The sequence below is a fragment of the Mirounga angustirostris genome, unplaced genomic scaffold, assembly GCF_029215605.1.
Source record: "Mirounga angustirostris isolate CCGP_5_RB_7025 unplaced genomic scaffold, mMirAng1.0.hap1 SCAF_2, whole genome shotgun sequence".
NCBI classification, from domain to species: Eukaryota; Metazoa; Chordata; class Mammalia; order Carnivora; family Phocidae; genus Mirounga; species Mirounga angustirostris.
In genome coordinates this window covers 129,708,670-129,721,741 of record NW_026991710.1, presented here as the reverse complement: position 1 = coordinate 129,721,741, position 13,072 = coordinate 129,708,670, and the positions used below count along the sequence as shown (strand labels likewise).

Sequence of the window (13,072 nt, the reverse complement as noted above, 5' to 3'; positions counted from 1 at the left end):
TGAGCCACCCAGGCGCCCCTGACCAACTACAGTTTAGTTCAAGGATGTAAGAATGGTTGAATATTAGACTACCTACTAATTTCTTACATTGCATTAACTGATGAATGGAAAAAGGTTTGATGCAAAAAAATTCAATAAATTTCAACATTTACTCATTCATATGGAAATTCTTGGTAAGTTGGGCATAAAAGGAAATGTCTTTAACCTGGAAAAAGGACTTCTATCAAACACTTGCATTAGACAGCATAATCAGTTGTAAAACTATAAATCCAGTTCCATTAAATAAGGAACAAGATGCTTTTAATCGCCACTTGCTATTCAGTTTTATACTGAGGATACCATCCAATACAACTCACCAACAGGAAGTTCTAAGTGAGGAAGAAAAAAGTAGCCCCTGACAGCTATCAGCTGGGAGCTATACTGGCTCTAATAACTGAACCACGGCATTCTCCTGAGGAGCGTAAACAATTTCACACCTTCATCTGGGACTGTGATACTGTACGACAAACATGAGACCATTCTGTAAACACATCTAAGCACAGACAAAAACTAAATCACTGTGCAAACCACAGCCAGCCAGACACGAGTGACTGCAGCTTCTCTGCCAATTACAGCATTAGCTCCCTCTTCTTCCTTCTTCTAGATAAAAACTATTAAGATACCCAATCAAAGAATTTCCATTCTCCGGCTTCCTGACAGCACCCATTCCAGAGCAAAAGCACATGCCATCACATCATCTGACCCAAGCTTCATCCTGTAACAAGCCCTCAAAGCACAGCCATGCTACAGTGATTCTCAGTTGCCTGCCTTGCTGCAGTAAAACCAGTAAATCTAACTTCATTGTACTGTAGGGTCTGATCCTGGGGGTCTCTGGCCAAAGATGGTCAGTAACAGAAGATGGATGCATGAAGCATGCATTATTTTGTAATGAAAGAGAAAACCATTTAAAAATTGAAATTAGGGGCACCTGAGTGGCTCAGTCGTTGGGCATCTGCCTTTGGCTCCGGTCATGGTTCCAGGGTCCTGGGATCGAGCCCCGCCTTGGGGTCCCTGCTCAGCGGGAAGCCTGCTTCTCCCTCTCCCACTCGCCCTGCTTGTGTTCTGTCTCTCTCTGTCAAATAAATAAAATCTTTTAGAAAAAAATTGAAATGAAATAATCTTCATACATTCGTATTTCAAATGACTTTCAACCTCCAGGAAAGAGGCAGATCCTCAGCTGCCACTGGGTTCTTGCATTTCCAACCAGCCAGCCCTCCAGCTGAGCACAACTGAGCTTACTTAGCTTCTCAGGTATCGTTACCTTTGGGAACCACTGGAGATATCTCGGGCACATGTTAAGCACAGTTTCTCAACAGCAACACTATTGACATTTGGGCCAGATCATTCTTATAAGAGGTTGTCTTATGCATTGTAGGGTGTTTGGCAGCATTCCTAGCCTCTATCCCCTAGATGCAGCTAGTATTCTCTCTATTGTGACAACCAAAAATGTCTCCGGATAATTTCCTCTGAGAGGCAAAGGGAGGGGCAAGATTGCTCAGGGATGTAGAAGAAGGACGATGAAAAGCAGAAAGGCCCTGGGTGAGTTACTAGAAGGCCTGGGGTTGATTCTCTGCCTCTGCGGGTCATGGATTCCTCATCCTTGAGAGTGGAGATTGTCATTCTTGCCCTACCTACTTCATGAGGAGAATGTGAAGAAGTGAGAGAAAAGATATAAACAGGCTTGAAAGTAGTGAACCAGATAACTACTTAGTCAACAAAGATTTATCAAGTGTCTTCTGAATGATTATATACATATATATAGAGAGAGAGAGATAATCATTATATATATATCTTTATAGATATAGTATTAGTACTAAGAGATAGATAGATAGATAGATAGATGATAGATAGATAGATATAGTGTTCTAGTACTAACAAAGAGTTCCAACCTAAAACTTAGGTACTGAACCCCAAGTCTGACTGAATGAACACAGGGAAATGGCATTATTAAGGATAATCTAAAATAATACAAAACAGCAACAATGATGGATTTACTGAGTCAGAAGGAGGGAAGAAAATAAGTAAGGAGAAACAACACAGTATGTGTGTTAATGTGTACTTAGATGCCAGTAACAATCATTTCAGGAGCTTCTAAATGAATAAGAATTATAGAGCAATAATCAAAAATGAAGAAACATGGGGTCACAAAATAATAATTTGAATAGTTTTAAGTAAGAACAGCATAAGCCAAAAGTAATAGACCTCAATGATACAGGCAGGCTGAGTCCAAGGACTCACAGTAGGTCCCGAAGGACCAGCCAAGAGGGTCCTTGGCTTCTTGAAGAATAGAAATCAAACTTGAGCAGAGAAAGCAAAAACAGAATTTACTGAGTAGTGTGAATAGAATAGCAGAAAGAGTATAGCAGACAGAGTGTCTAGGAGCCTCAGAAAGGAAAGCAGAATGAGTCTCTTCATCCCTTGGGGTTACAAGGTTCTATTGGAAAGGGGTCCAGGATACCTGTTCTTTCAGGAATCGAGGGTAGGGTTCAATCAAAGGTGAGTGACAGGTGAATAATAGGTTATCTTATAGGTATCTTATAGGTATCTTGAAGGTAGCGGGTATTGATGCCCGCATCAGTGGAGGCTTCTTTTGAAGCTAATGTCCTGGAACGTGCTCAGGATCTGGCTCTTCTTAGATGTTATCAGGTGTTTGGGACCTAGGCCAAAACTCAGAGAAAGATTAACATTCTTGCTACCCCCTTGAATGGGACCATGGTTTCTCTGGTTTTTTCTCGGGCCTAGCAGAAAAACAGCGGAAATGGAGTCCCTTCAGATTCCCTATCTCACCAAGATGACTATTCAGGAAGTAGTATAGTTTACTCTGCGAGCCCCTTATAACATTTTTAAAAGATATTCCAAATAATGAGGTGAGCTTTGGAGTCTTAATGAAATTAAGGATTTCTCATAATGTTTTCTTTCTCTTTTTTTTAAGATTTATTTATTTATCAGAGAGACAGAGAGCTCACACACTCGAGGGAGCAAGGGAGGGGCAGAGGGAGAGAATCTGAAGCAGATTCCCTACTGAGTGTGGAGCCTGACAAGGGGCTCAATCTCACAGCCCAGAGATCACGACCTGAGCTGAAACCAAGAGTCATTCTAACTGACTGAGCTGCCCAGGTGCCCCTCATAATGTTTTCTTTCTAAACATAAAGATTTTTCTTTTTCTTTTCTGTTTTCTGAAAAATAGAAATCAGCTGTTTTCATTTAGAAATATTTTATTGAAAATGCCTTCTGAGGGACCTTTTAAAACCAGCTCTTAAACAGTCAAATGGAATACTTGCCCTGCTTTGCAAAAGATCAGATGTTTCTTATCTCACTTTTTAAAATGTAAAAAAACGGGAACTGGTCTGGGGATATAAATCAAGTTTCACAGAACTGGATGCCAAGATTAAGATCTTTCTCCTACATGGTTATTTAATGCAGTAATGATGAAGGGAAAATAAGACCGTTCAAAAATGGATTCAAAGAGTTGAAAGATGTTACATGGAAGCTGGGTGAGCATCTCCAAGGAGGTCCCAGCAGGTCCACATGGTCCCAGCAGGTCATTGTGGGAGCTTCCCATTTCCTGTTGATGTTGCAGTTAACTTAGCAAAACAAGTTTTGGTGAGAAGACACACAGCCAGGAGCCCACCTGGTGCAGCCCACTCAACAGACGTTTGCTTTTCCCAGTTAGGCCACAGGTCCCCCCACCTACCTCAGTTACCCCCTTGCAGAAACTTCTTCCCAGTACGGGACTTGTTTTGTTATCACTTTCCTTCTTTTACACTCCCTGGTGAAGTTTCACATTTTCCCCTATAGAAGTATCTGGCAAAGTTTGCAAAATAAATGAAATAAAGAGAATTTCAAGATACCAAATGGTATATGGGGGGGAATCTCAATATTTGATATTTGTAGCTAAATAGAAAACTTGACAGAACCATTTGACCTAGGTTTACCATCTTTCCTGTGCTGTTTTGTTTTCTGGTTTGTTTTTTTTTTTAAGAAAACATTGTTGTCTGCAAACGAGTCTTTTTGGTCAGTATCATAGACAATAGGCTGGGCCTATCTTCCTGCATTAAGTTTGCGCTTGACACCTTGGACTCCAGGAGACTTGAATCTGGGATTGTTTTCAGAGCTGCTACACTTTACTGTTTACCTCTACTCCAAATCACAGATACCAAAATGTAAGGCAATGTGCTGTTACAGTTGCATCCTTGCGTTCATACTGTGCTTAGGTTTATCTTCATGTTTAGATCCTCATGCAGGATGGGCATTTCCTGTTGCTCATGTCATCACACTGAGGCAGGAGGGATTAGGGTGCCTCTAAAGGACGGACTCCCATCGTGACAATGATTAATTATGGGAGAGACGGAGACAATGCTTTCTCCTTACAAGATGGCAAAAATAGGAGAGAGTCTTCCCTGTCTGGAAAGGTTACCATTTGTCTACCTGGCCACTGGAGATGCCACTTCTCACTCCCTTAGCACTTGCTATAGCTGAAGCAAGGGAGATCCACGCCTCTGATAGTTAAGAGGAAGGTGATTGAGACTTTTTAGCAGCTTGTAATTTTAACCACCCCCAGTGGCATGGACTTTACTAGACTGTTCATTATCTACCTGTCTATACATTAGAATACCCAGGGGAGCTCTTTAAAAATACCTCCTGCCTCTGCCTCAGAAATTCTGATTTAATTAGTCCGGCATGGGCCTGGGGTATCTGCATTTTGCAGGAGCTTCCCACATGACTCTCATGTTCAATTAGGATTGAGAACCGCTGAATTAGACTCTCGGTCCATTTCTCATCTACAGAATCCAAAGTTGTTGAGGGAAGTCCCTCGTGATCTGTGTTTGCCAAGCACAGCCAGAGCTCTGATGAGAGCAAAGAATTTGCAGATTCGGTATTTATAGGTTCTCACTATGACCCTGCTTGATGGCAGTGGGCCATGAAGATGTTTTCTCCCTTTCGCAGATGATGAAACTGTGGTTTAGAGAAATTAAATGATTCACCCACATCCATCTACCAGAAGTGAGAGCTTGGGCCGGGCCTTTGGCATCAGAACCCTATGCCCTACTGTTGCCTAATACATAGATTGTCGACTACATAGATGGATGGTAGGTCTAGTTTTTGGCTAGGTTCTTCATAAGTACTTCACTCCTTCATTGTATTTCCATATCTTCTTTGTGGATAGATGCCAGAGATTTTCCTGAAATTGTGTACCCCCTCAGTGTCCCTAGTTCCCTTCTGAATGCTGAACCCCCTCTGGAAGAAGCCCACTCAGTGCTGCTCAGCATCCCAATCCTGGCAAGCTGGGCTGCCCTGGGACAGCACTCACAGGCCCCCTAGCTGTACTCATTGTGTTCCTGGTGGAATTCTCTGAGATTCAGGGATAGAAATACCACAGAGTCTCTACCCTTGAAAGTTGTGGAGGCACTATCCAGAGTCCATGGAACATCAGGTAGAAGGAGCATCACATCAACTCAAAAGGATAAATTAGAAAGTCCAACTGAAATCATAGCAGCTGAGCAAATTGCAGGGTGCAGATGGGAACAGTCATGCGAGGATGACTCAGAAAGACTGGCTAGATTTTGGGCCAGATTTGTGGTGAGAACATTCAACCAGGTAGCTTGGAAAATATTTTAGAAAGCAATCAATCAATGTCAAGTATTGTCCTTAGAAATGTGGGTCTCCGGGTCCTGTGAGGATGCTTTACTGCTGGTGGAATAAAAATGATTATGTCAGGGTGTGTTCAAAGTTCAGTGTGGATGCTTTGTATTTTATTTTTCTTAGCTTGGCAACCTCCACAAATAATGGTGCGCAACAGAATTAAAGGGATTGGAAATTCTCTTCCTGGAACTCAGATCATACATACTGTTTGGGTATTTGCACCCGATTCCTATTTATTCATTTGCTGTTTCTGCTGGTAAGCCCATGGTGTGTCCAGCACGTTGGAGGAATCTTTGATCCCATCTCAAATAAAATAGACTAATGCACATTTATTTTTGCCGTTTTCATTATCACTAAATGACGTGCCAAAAAAAATTTCAATATAACCTCTGGAGAAAATAAGCCAATTTCCTAACTAACATCAGTCTGTCTCTTCATAAAATGGAACCACACATTTGGAATGCTCCAGCTCCACGAGGCCAAAGGCACAGCTCCTCTCCTCAAGCTGCTTCCGAGCTGTGGTACCTGAAGTGCCTGTCCCGGGGCTCCTTCTGGAAGAAGCTGGCCTCCAGAGCCCCACAAACAATAGGAAAAATGAAGCCCAGCATAAATACGTATCGAGGAAGGTCTTACAGTTTCATATTTTTTTCCTGTGGGTATAGTCTTGGTGCTCTTTCATTGAGGGAAACAACAAAAGACGGTTCCCAGCCATTTCTGTATGAATCATGAAACTGAAAAACTAACTCAATAGCAGGAGATAAATGTGGTTCACAAATCATAACGAAAGCAAAACAGGGCTAGACACTGGGCCAGATTGGCCATTGGGTAGTTTAAGAAATGTCATGGGGCTGGCACCTTGAAGAACCGAGAAAACTCAACATAGCCTGCTCTCTGGAGGTGAGGGAATGTCCAGCGTTTCAGCCATTTGTTCATTTGAAAACTATTTGCAGAGGACCTCCTGTAGGTGCTGGGAATAGAGTGGTAAACAACACATAAAAATCCCCTAGTGCTAAAGACAGAAGATAAACAAGACAAGTAAGGGAGGGACTCGCCTGTCTTCCCATTCCTAAGTCCCATAATATTCTGCATACAGTAGAAACATAATGAGTGCAGTCAGAGGGCTTGTGGCTGCTCTCCCAGGGCAGCCCAGCTTGCTGGGGCTAGAACCTGTGCTGCCCTGAGTGGGCTCTTCCCAGTGGAGCTTCCCTGGGCCTTGAAGTCCAAAGAAATTCAAGCTGCCCCCTCAGCATTGTGCGGCCACCACAGGTGGCAGGAAAGGCATTTTGCAGAACGTGGAGGCCAATGAGACAGTCAATAAGAAAGATTCTTCTGTGTAGACTCCCATGAGACAGTGGCTTGGGCCTCAGTTCTTCCAGGTTGTTTTGCTTTTACCCTGATAGAGCCCAATTCTAGAGAATTGCTTTGGGTCTCCATTGCTGCTTTATGCCACCTTTCCACCATCCTTCCACCTGCCCGTGTATTTTCCCTTTTGCCCTTTCTCCTTTCCTGACCCTTCTTTCCACCCACTCCCACCCTTCATCCTTTCTTGCCTTCACCGTCCCTGTAGAGTTTTCCACAGGCTTCATGTTCAATGCTATGCAAATTCAAAGGTGAGCGAGACTTGATCTTTGTCCGGTGGAAGCTGACAGCTAGCCTGGGGACATGAGGCCTGAACACAGGCAGGAGGTGGATGGCAAGTTTAATGAGGAGACATTATACAAAGATATTGACAGTGTTAGGGGAGCTGGAAGGGATGGTGAAGCCCCCAGGAATTGGCAAGAGAGGGAAGCCATTCCGCCCCCTAAGCCCAATGGAGCAAAAGAAGATTCTGAAACCCACGCCGTGGAAGAGAGTCCTCCCAGAGGGAGCTGTGGCCTCATGCCTTCCACATGGATGCTGTCTTGCTCCTTACCCCTCTCTGCCATATCAGTTGTCCTCCTCCATCTTCTCCCCATAGCCCAAATTCAGTCTTTATTCTCTATTGTCTCTACTTTTCTCCATCAGAAAACTCCATCCTGATCTGATACGGTAAATATAAGTCCAAGCCTTTGACCCCTTCTTGCATCTTGTAAGCCAGAATATTGAGCTTTGGTCAAGTGATGATGGAGGCTTTGTTTGGTTATTTGTTTGTTTGCCTAGTTTTTCCAGATGAGAGGATGCTGATATCACAAAAGAGGGCAGGGGAAAGGGCACTAAATTCCAGCTCTGTCTCACTGCTAGTAAAGGGCTGCGTCCAGTTTTCTCACACCTCACCATAGTGAGTGTTAATTTTCCCTCCGAGAAAAATACAAAGTTGCTTCATGTGGAGAAGGAAGATACCTCCTGTTAAATGACTTAAGAAATAATCATCCCAGAATTTGTGTTCTTCTTGATCCTGTTTATATTTAGAAGCACTATGCCAGCTGCAAATGAGTTGGTCTTTACCATCTGAGATACGGCACCAGCCCTACATTACTAATTCCTCTCTCGCTGCTTGGGGGTGAAGGAGAGACTCTCTCCAATCTGCCACAAGCTGAAAGCAAAGGAGGAGAGAAATACAATCAGAAGAGGAACGAATTTGAAGAGAATTTGTGACATATACTGGAGTCTCGTCACTCATTATTTTGTGCCTTTAATCTTTAAAGAAATATTTTCTTGTGCTGTGGGTTGAATTGTGTCCCCCTTCCCCAAATTCCTATGTTGAAGTCTTAACATAGCTCAGGAGGTGACCTTTTTTGGATAAAGGGTCTTTGCAGATATAATTAGCTAAAATGAGGTCATACTGGAGTTGGGTGGGCCCCTAGCCCAATATGACCAGTGCCCTTACAAAAAGCGGAAATAGAAAAAAGGGACACAGGCGTGTATGCAGGGGGAACACCACGTGAAAGTGAAGGCAGAGATCAGTGTGATGCAGCTACAAGCCAAGGAACATCAAGGATTCCCAGCAAATCTCCAGTTCCCCTCCCAGCCCTCAGAATGAACCAACCCCGCTAACACCTTGATCTTGGACTTCTGGCCTCCAGGGCAAGGAGACAATAAATTTTTGTTGTTTGAGCCACCAGGTTTGCGGCATTTGTTATGGCAGCCCTAGCAAATTAATGCAATTTGAAACCTGGTGCTCTAGATATAACCAGACCAGATATAACCAGGTATCTTGGCTGCAGAGCCATGCTGAGCCTAACACAGGAGGAGTCTCCTCACTAGGAAAGTGAGCACCATCCACAGGGAAGTTTCCAGGCTCACCAGCATTTATGCATGGCTACTTTTCCAGAAAGCTGCACAGAAAGGAAATTTCCAGATTTGAGCAGCCCCTTTGCAGAGATGTCAGGGTCTGGGATGTTGAATCCTGTTACAATTCTCCACAGTGGTGATTATCACCAGGATTTGCTTATAATCCCCACTAACAAGTATGGGTGTCCCAGAGATATTCGGGACGGGGCTTTCTAAGATATCTCACTCCTCATCACCAGGCAAGTAGGAGGGTCGTTACTAATATTAATGAGGCTATGTTTGTACTTAACAGAGATAAAACCAGAAAAACTCAGATAACTTAAAATCTGTAATGTTATTTTAAATTGCAGCCACTGGTGTTCATGAATAGACACGCATAATGCAAATCACATCTAGAAGTCAGACTCTAATGTAACTCTTGGCAACCTAAATGACTGACGTTTTCTGGTGCCTAAAATAACAGGGAGAAGTCCCCTAATCTAACACTTTTTGCTGTCTTCTCTTGGCCTGGAATCTTTATGCCAAGTCGATTGTCCCGGACTTCCAGATTCAGAGGTTCTAACTTTAATGACCCTTACCAAATAATGCCCTGCATTTCTAAATACTTACACAAGTAGGCTTTTTAAAAAAGCTATAGCCTCACATTGACCTGTGTAAGTTAAAGAGAGGAGTTGGTATATATATCTTGATGGCAAAGAAAGGGGAGGCAGATAGAAACCAGAGAATATAGGAAATCCAAAGAACAGAGTGCAGGGAAGCCCAGAGCAAAAACAGACAATAACTTACAAGTAGAAACAAATTAATAGCAAGAAATCAAAAGAGATGAGACAAGATAGGTTGTAAGAAGCCCTCCAGGAATGCTTTTTGATTTCATGGTAAACATCACTTATATCTCCCAAGAAACTCATCTATAAAATGGTTCGTGTCAACTACATTTGGGTATGACCAGCGTGGGAACAATAAAAGGCACACAAATCAAAATTACACCATTTCCTAAACGTGCTATATTGTAAATTTTATATTTAATTACATGGAACTTTGACACATGCAAAATTCCATCAAAATGTCTTTGTATAATTTCCTGGGAGGTACATTTACCATCAACTATGTTTGGCAAACTTTGAAGAAACCCTTCTGAGTCTGTTTGCTTTAGCCCTCAGATCAGAGCCGCTGCCTGGAACACAGCAGGGGGCTGGGATGAAATCAGTGATAGTGTTGGCAGGTGATCAGCCAGACTTGTACAGAATATTTCAAATAACCGCCTGCATATTGCTTTATAAGCTTCAGCACTTTTGACTTTAATGGATTTTAATATTTTAAACACATTTAAAGTTTGCACGCCTTTAGTTTTTACACAAGGGCTCAAACTGGATCCAAGGGTTGTTTTATTTTGGTTGTTTTTTGTTGTTGTTTTGTTTTGTTTTTTGTCCTGCTATTGCTATGAGAAGCCGCAGGATTTATTTCCAGCTCCATCATCACCACTGAATAGCAGTGCCTGGGACCCATCTCCCTGGCCCCTGGCCAGATGTGCACGGTGCCATGACTCCGATGTTAGCCACGTCTAGTCATTTGACTGTGAACAGCCCCAGGGACTCCAATGCGTTGCTAACTTCTGAGCCATCCCCGGAGCCCTCAGCCCCGGCTTCTTTGCAGATAGGAGGGCTGGACATCAGAAAGGAGCTGGTGCAGGCCACAGAATCACTTCTAGAACTCAAATTCTGAGCTGTTCCCTATTAATAGACAGACCACACTGACACTGGAAACATACCACTAGTTAAATGCCCAGATGTGGAGAATATTGTCTTGGTGCCTACCAAAAGAAAAGAGTGCATAGTTTAACAAGTCTTCAAATATTTTACAGGAAGAGATAGGAGGGGAAAAATGTGGCCAATATGATTGATTTTCTGCTATTTATTAGCAACATACTAACCAGAAGTCATTTTTTCTGTTGTGCCACAATGGAGTCAGTGATGTTTCAGTTTACATTTCTTAATAGCAGGGGTGGCTTAAGTTTGAGATTTAAGGGCTGAAGGATTTTGTAGGTTTTGAGAGATTTTTTTTTCCTCTCACTTCCCCCAGCTCATTTTTATCTCTCTGTTTCCACTTCATTAATCCACCCCCTGCGGCTTGAACGTCCATGGGAATGAGATGAGCCTGCGGGCGTGGGGGTGGGGGGTGCTAAGCAATGTGCAAAGTTGGGACGGTGGCTTGAAAGCCCAGTGACCCACACCCAGGTATTTAACGGCAGAGCGAGGCTCCTCATTCCCAATTGCTTGCTCATTCAATTTGTCACTCTGAATTGATGATCTGGAATCATCATAATAATGATAGTAATTACTTTATAATTTAAAGTGTTCCTATACACAGCATCTTCTTTAAGACTCTCAACCTCATGAGTGAGGCATTGTAGCCATAAGCGTTTCAAAAGCGGTCTGAACTGAAGATGTGCAAACAGAATAAGCGTGCCTAAGGGCACAGAGTTGGCCCCCAGCAGCCCGGGGCTGACGTACAGCTACAGCTCTGAGGGTAGAGAACTGCCTGTTGGTTCATTTACTGACCTTGCGTGCAGCAGACTCTACCTGAGAGCTGCCCTCTCAGTGTCTGGGACACCTTTGCTTACGAATGCCCATGACATTGCTTCTTAAGGCACGGGTTTCTCCCCCTGCCACCCCCACCCCACCCAGAGCCATGAATATCCTTCTTCTTGTTCCTTCAAAGGGCTACTTACTCTGCACAGGAGTGCTAGACCTCTGCTATCACTGCTATCACACTTGTGGCTTTCATCCCCTTCTGCGTCCTTTTCTTTCTTTTCTCTCAGTGCCTCTTGCTTCTCTGAGTCATTCTGCTTCCTGCTTATGTGACCATGGGTAAGTTATTTCATTTCTCTGTGCCTTAGTTTCCACAGATGTAGAAGGGGATATGAATACAACCAACTTCCTAGGATAGTTACAAGGTTCGAAAGAGTTACTATTTTAAAACATGCATTTACGGGATGCCTGGGTGGCTCAGTCCATTGAGCGTCTGCCTTCGGTTCAGGTCATGGTCCCGGGGTCTTGGATGGAGCCCCGTATCGGGCTCCCGGCTCCGCGGGGAGCCTGCTTCTCCCTCTGCCTGCCCTTCCCCCTGCTTGTGCTCTCTCAATCTCTCTCTCTCTCTCTGACAAATAAATAAATAAATAAATGAAATCTTTAGAAGACTAAAACATGTATTTACTATGTACTAAACACTGAATAAGTATTAGTTATTGTTGTTGCACTCTGTATACCCTATAGAGACATTTCTACATCCTACAGCTTCTAACGTGTTAGCTAGCACTGCTTTTTGTTATTGTTTCTTTCTCTGCTAAATCCCTTCCTCATTTTGCTGGTATTAACTGGAGCTTTGTTTGGGTTGCCAAGAGTCTGGTTTCTGAATAAAGATTTCCTGAAGTAATAGAAAAAGAAATTTATTCTCATGACGGTCCATTACTTGGACCCTAAAGAGTCCCACGCACTTTGAATGATGAACAGAGAATGTGTCCTAGCTGGAGAAAACTTGATAAAGAAGCCCCAACATAATTAAAAGTTTGGGAAATAAAATTTGCGAATGCACCCCAGGTTCTAGGCCTTGAGAAGAGGAAATTGAAGGGAGGTTTGATGACTGCCTCTGAATACTTCTGTATTTATTGAGAATACTTCTGTATTCAATGCTAATTGGCTTCTCTGTTGAGGCTCAGAGAAGAAACGTGATTTTTTGAAAAAGATTTTATTTATTTAGAAAGCGTGCACAAGCGATCATGAGCAGGGGGCGGAGCAGTAGAGGGAGAGGGAGAAGCAGACTCCCCGCTGAGCAGGGAGCCCGACTCGGGGCTCAATGCCAAGACCCTGGGATCCGACCGAGCAGATGCTTGCAGATGCTTAACAGACTGAGCCTCTCAGGCGCCCTGAGACCACGTGATTTTTGAAGGTATTCTCAGTTCTGGGATTCCATGAAGAAGAGTCATGATTACATTTACATTCCCACCTAATCGTTCCAACTCTCGCTCTAATTTTGCCTCCTGATTAAAGGCTCTTAAACCCTTATCAAGTTCTAGGAGATTTTGGATTATTCCTTTAACAGTTTGCCGCCTCCATTAGGTGGTCAGCTTTACAACTGGGTCTAATTCATTGATGAAACCTAACAATTCACACAGTTTTTTGAA

At 43.2% G+C, this 13,072-nt stretch overlaps 1 long non-coding RNA gene across 6 annotated transcripts in view; it reads right to left on the bottom strand.

Moving 5' to 3' along the window:
• LOC123848152 (uncharacterized) overlaps nucleotides 1–13,072 on the bottom strand; it is a 143,617-nt gene that overhangs the window by 87,324 nt on the left and 43,221 nt on the right. For 2 of the 6 annotated variants that reach the window (XR_010409591.1, XR_008506520.2), the window contains exon 3: nucleotides 968–1,111. The exons of the other annotated variants lie outside the window; for them this stretch is intronic. This is a non-coding gene — a long non-coding RNA (uncharacterized LOC123848152). The remainder of the gene's footprint in view (nucleotides 1–967; nucleotides 1,112–13,072) is intronic. 6 annotated transcript variants of the gene reach the window in all.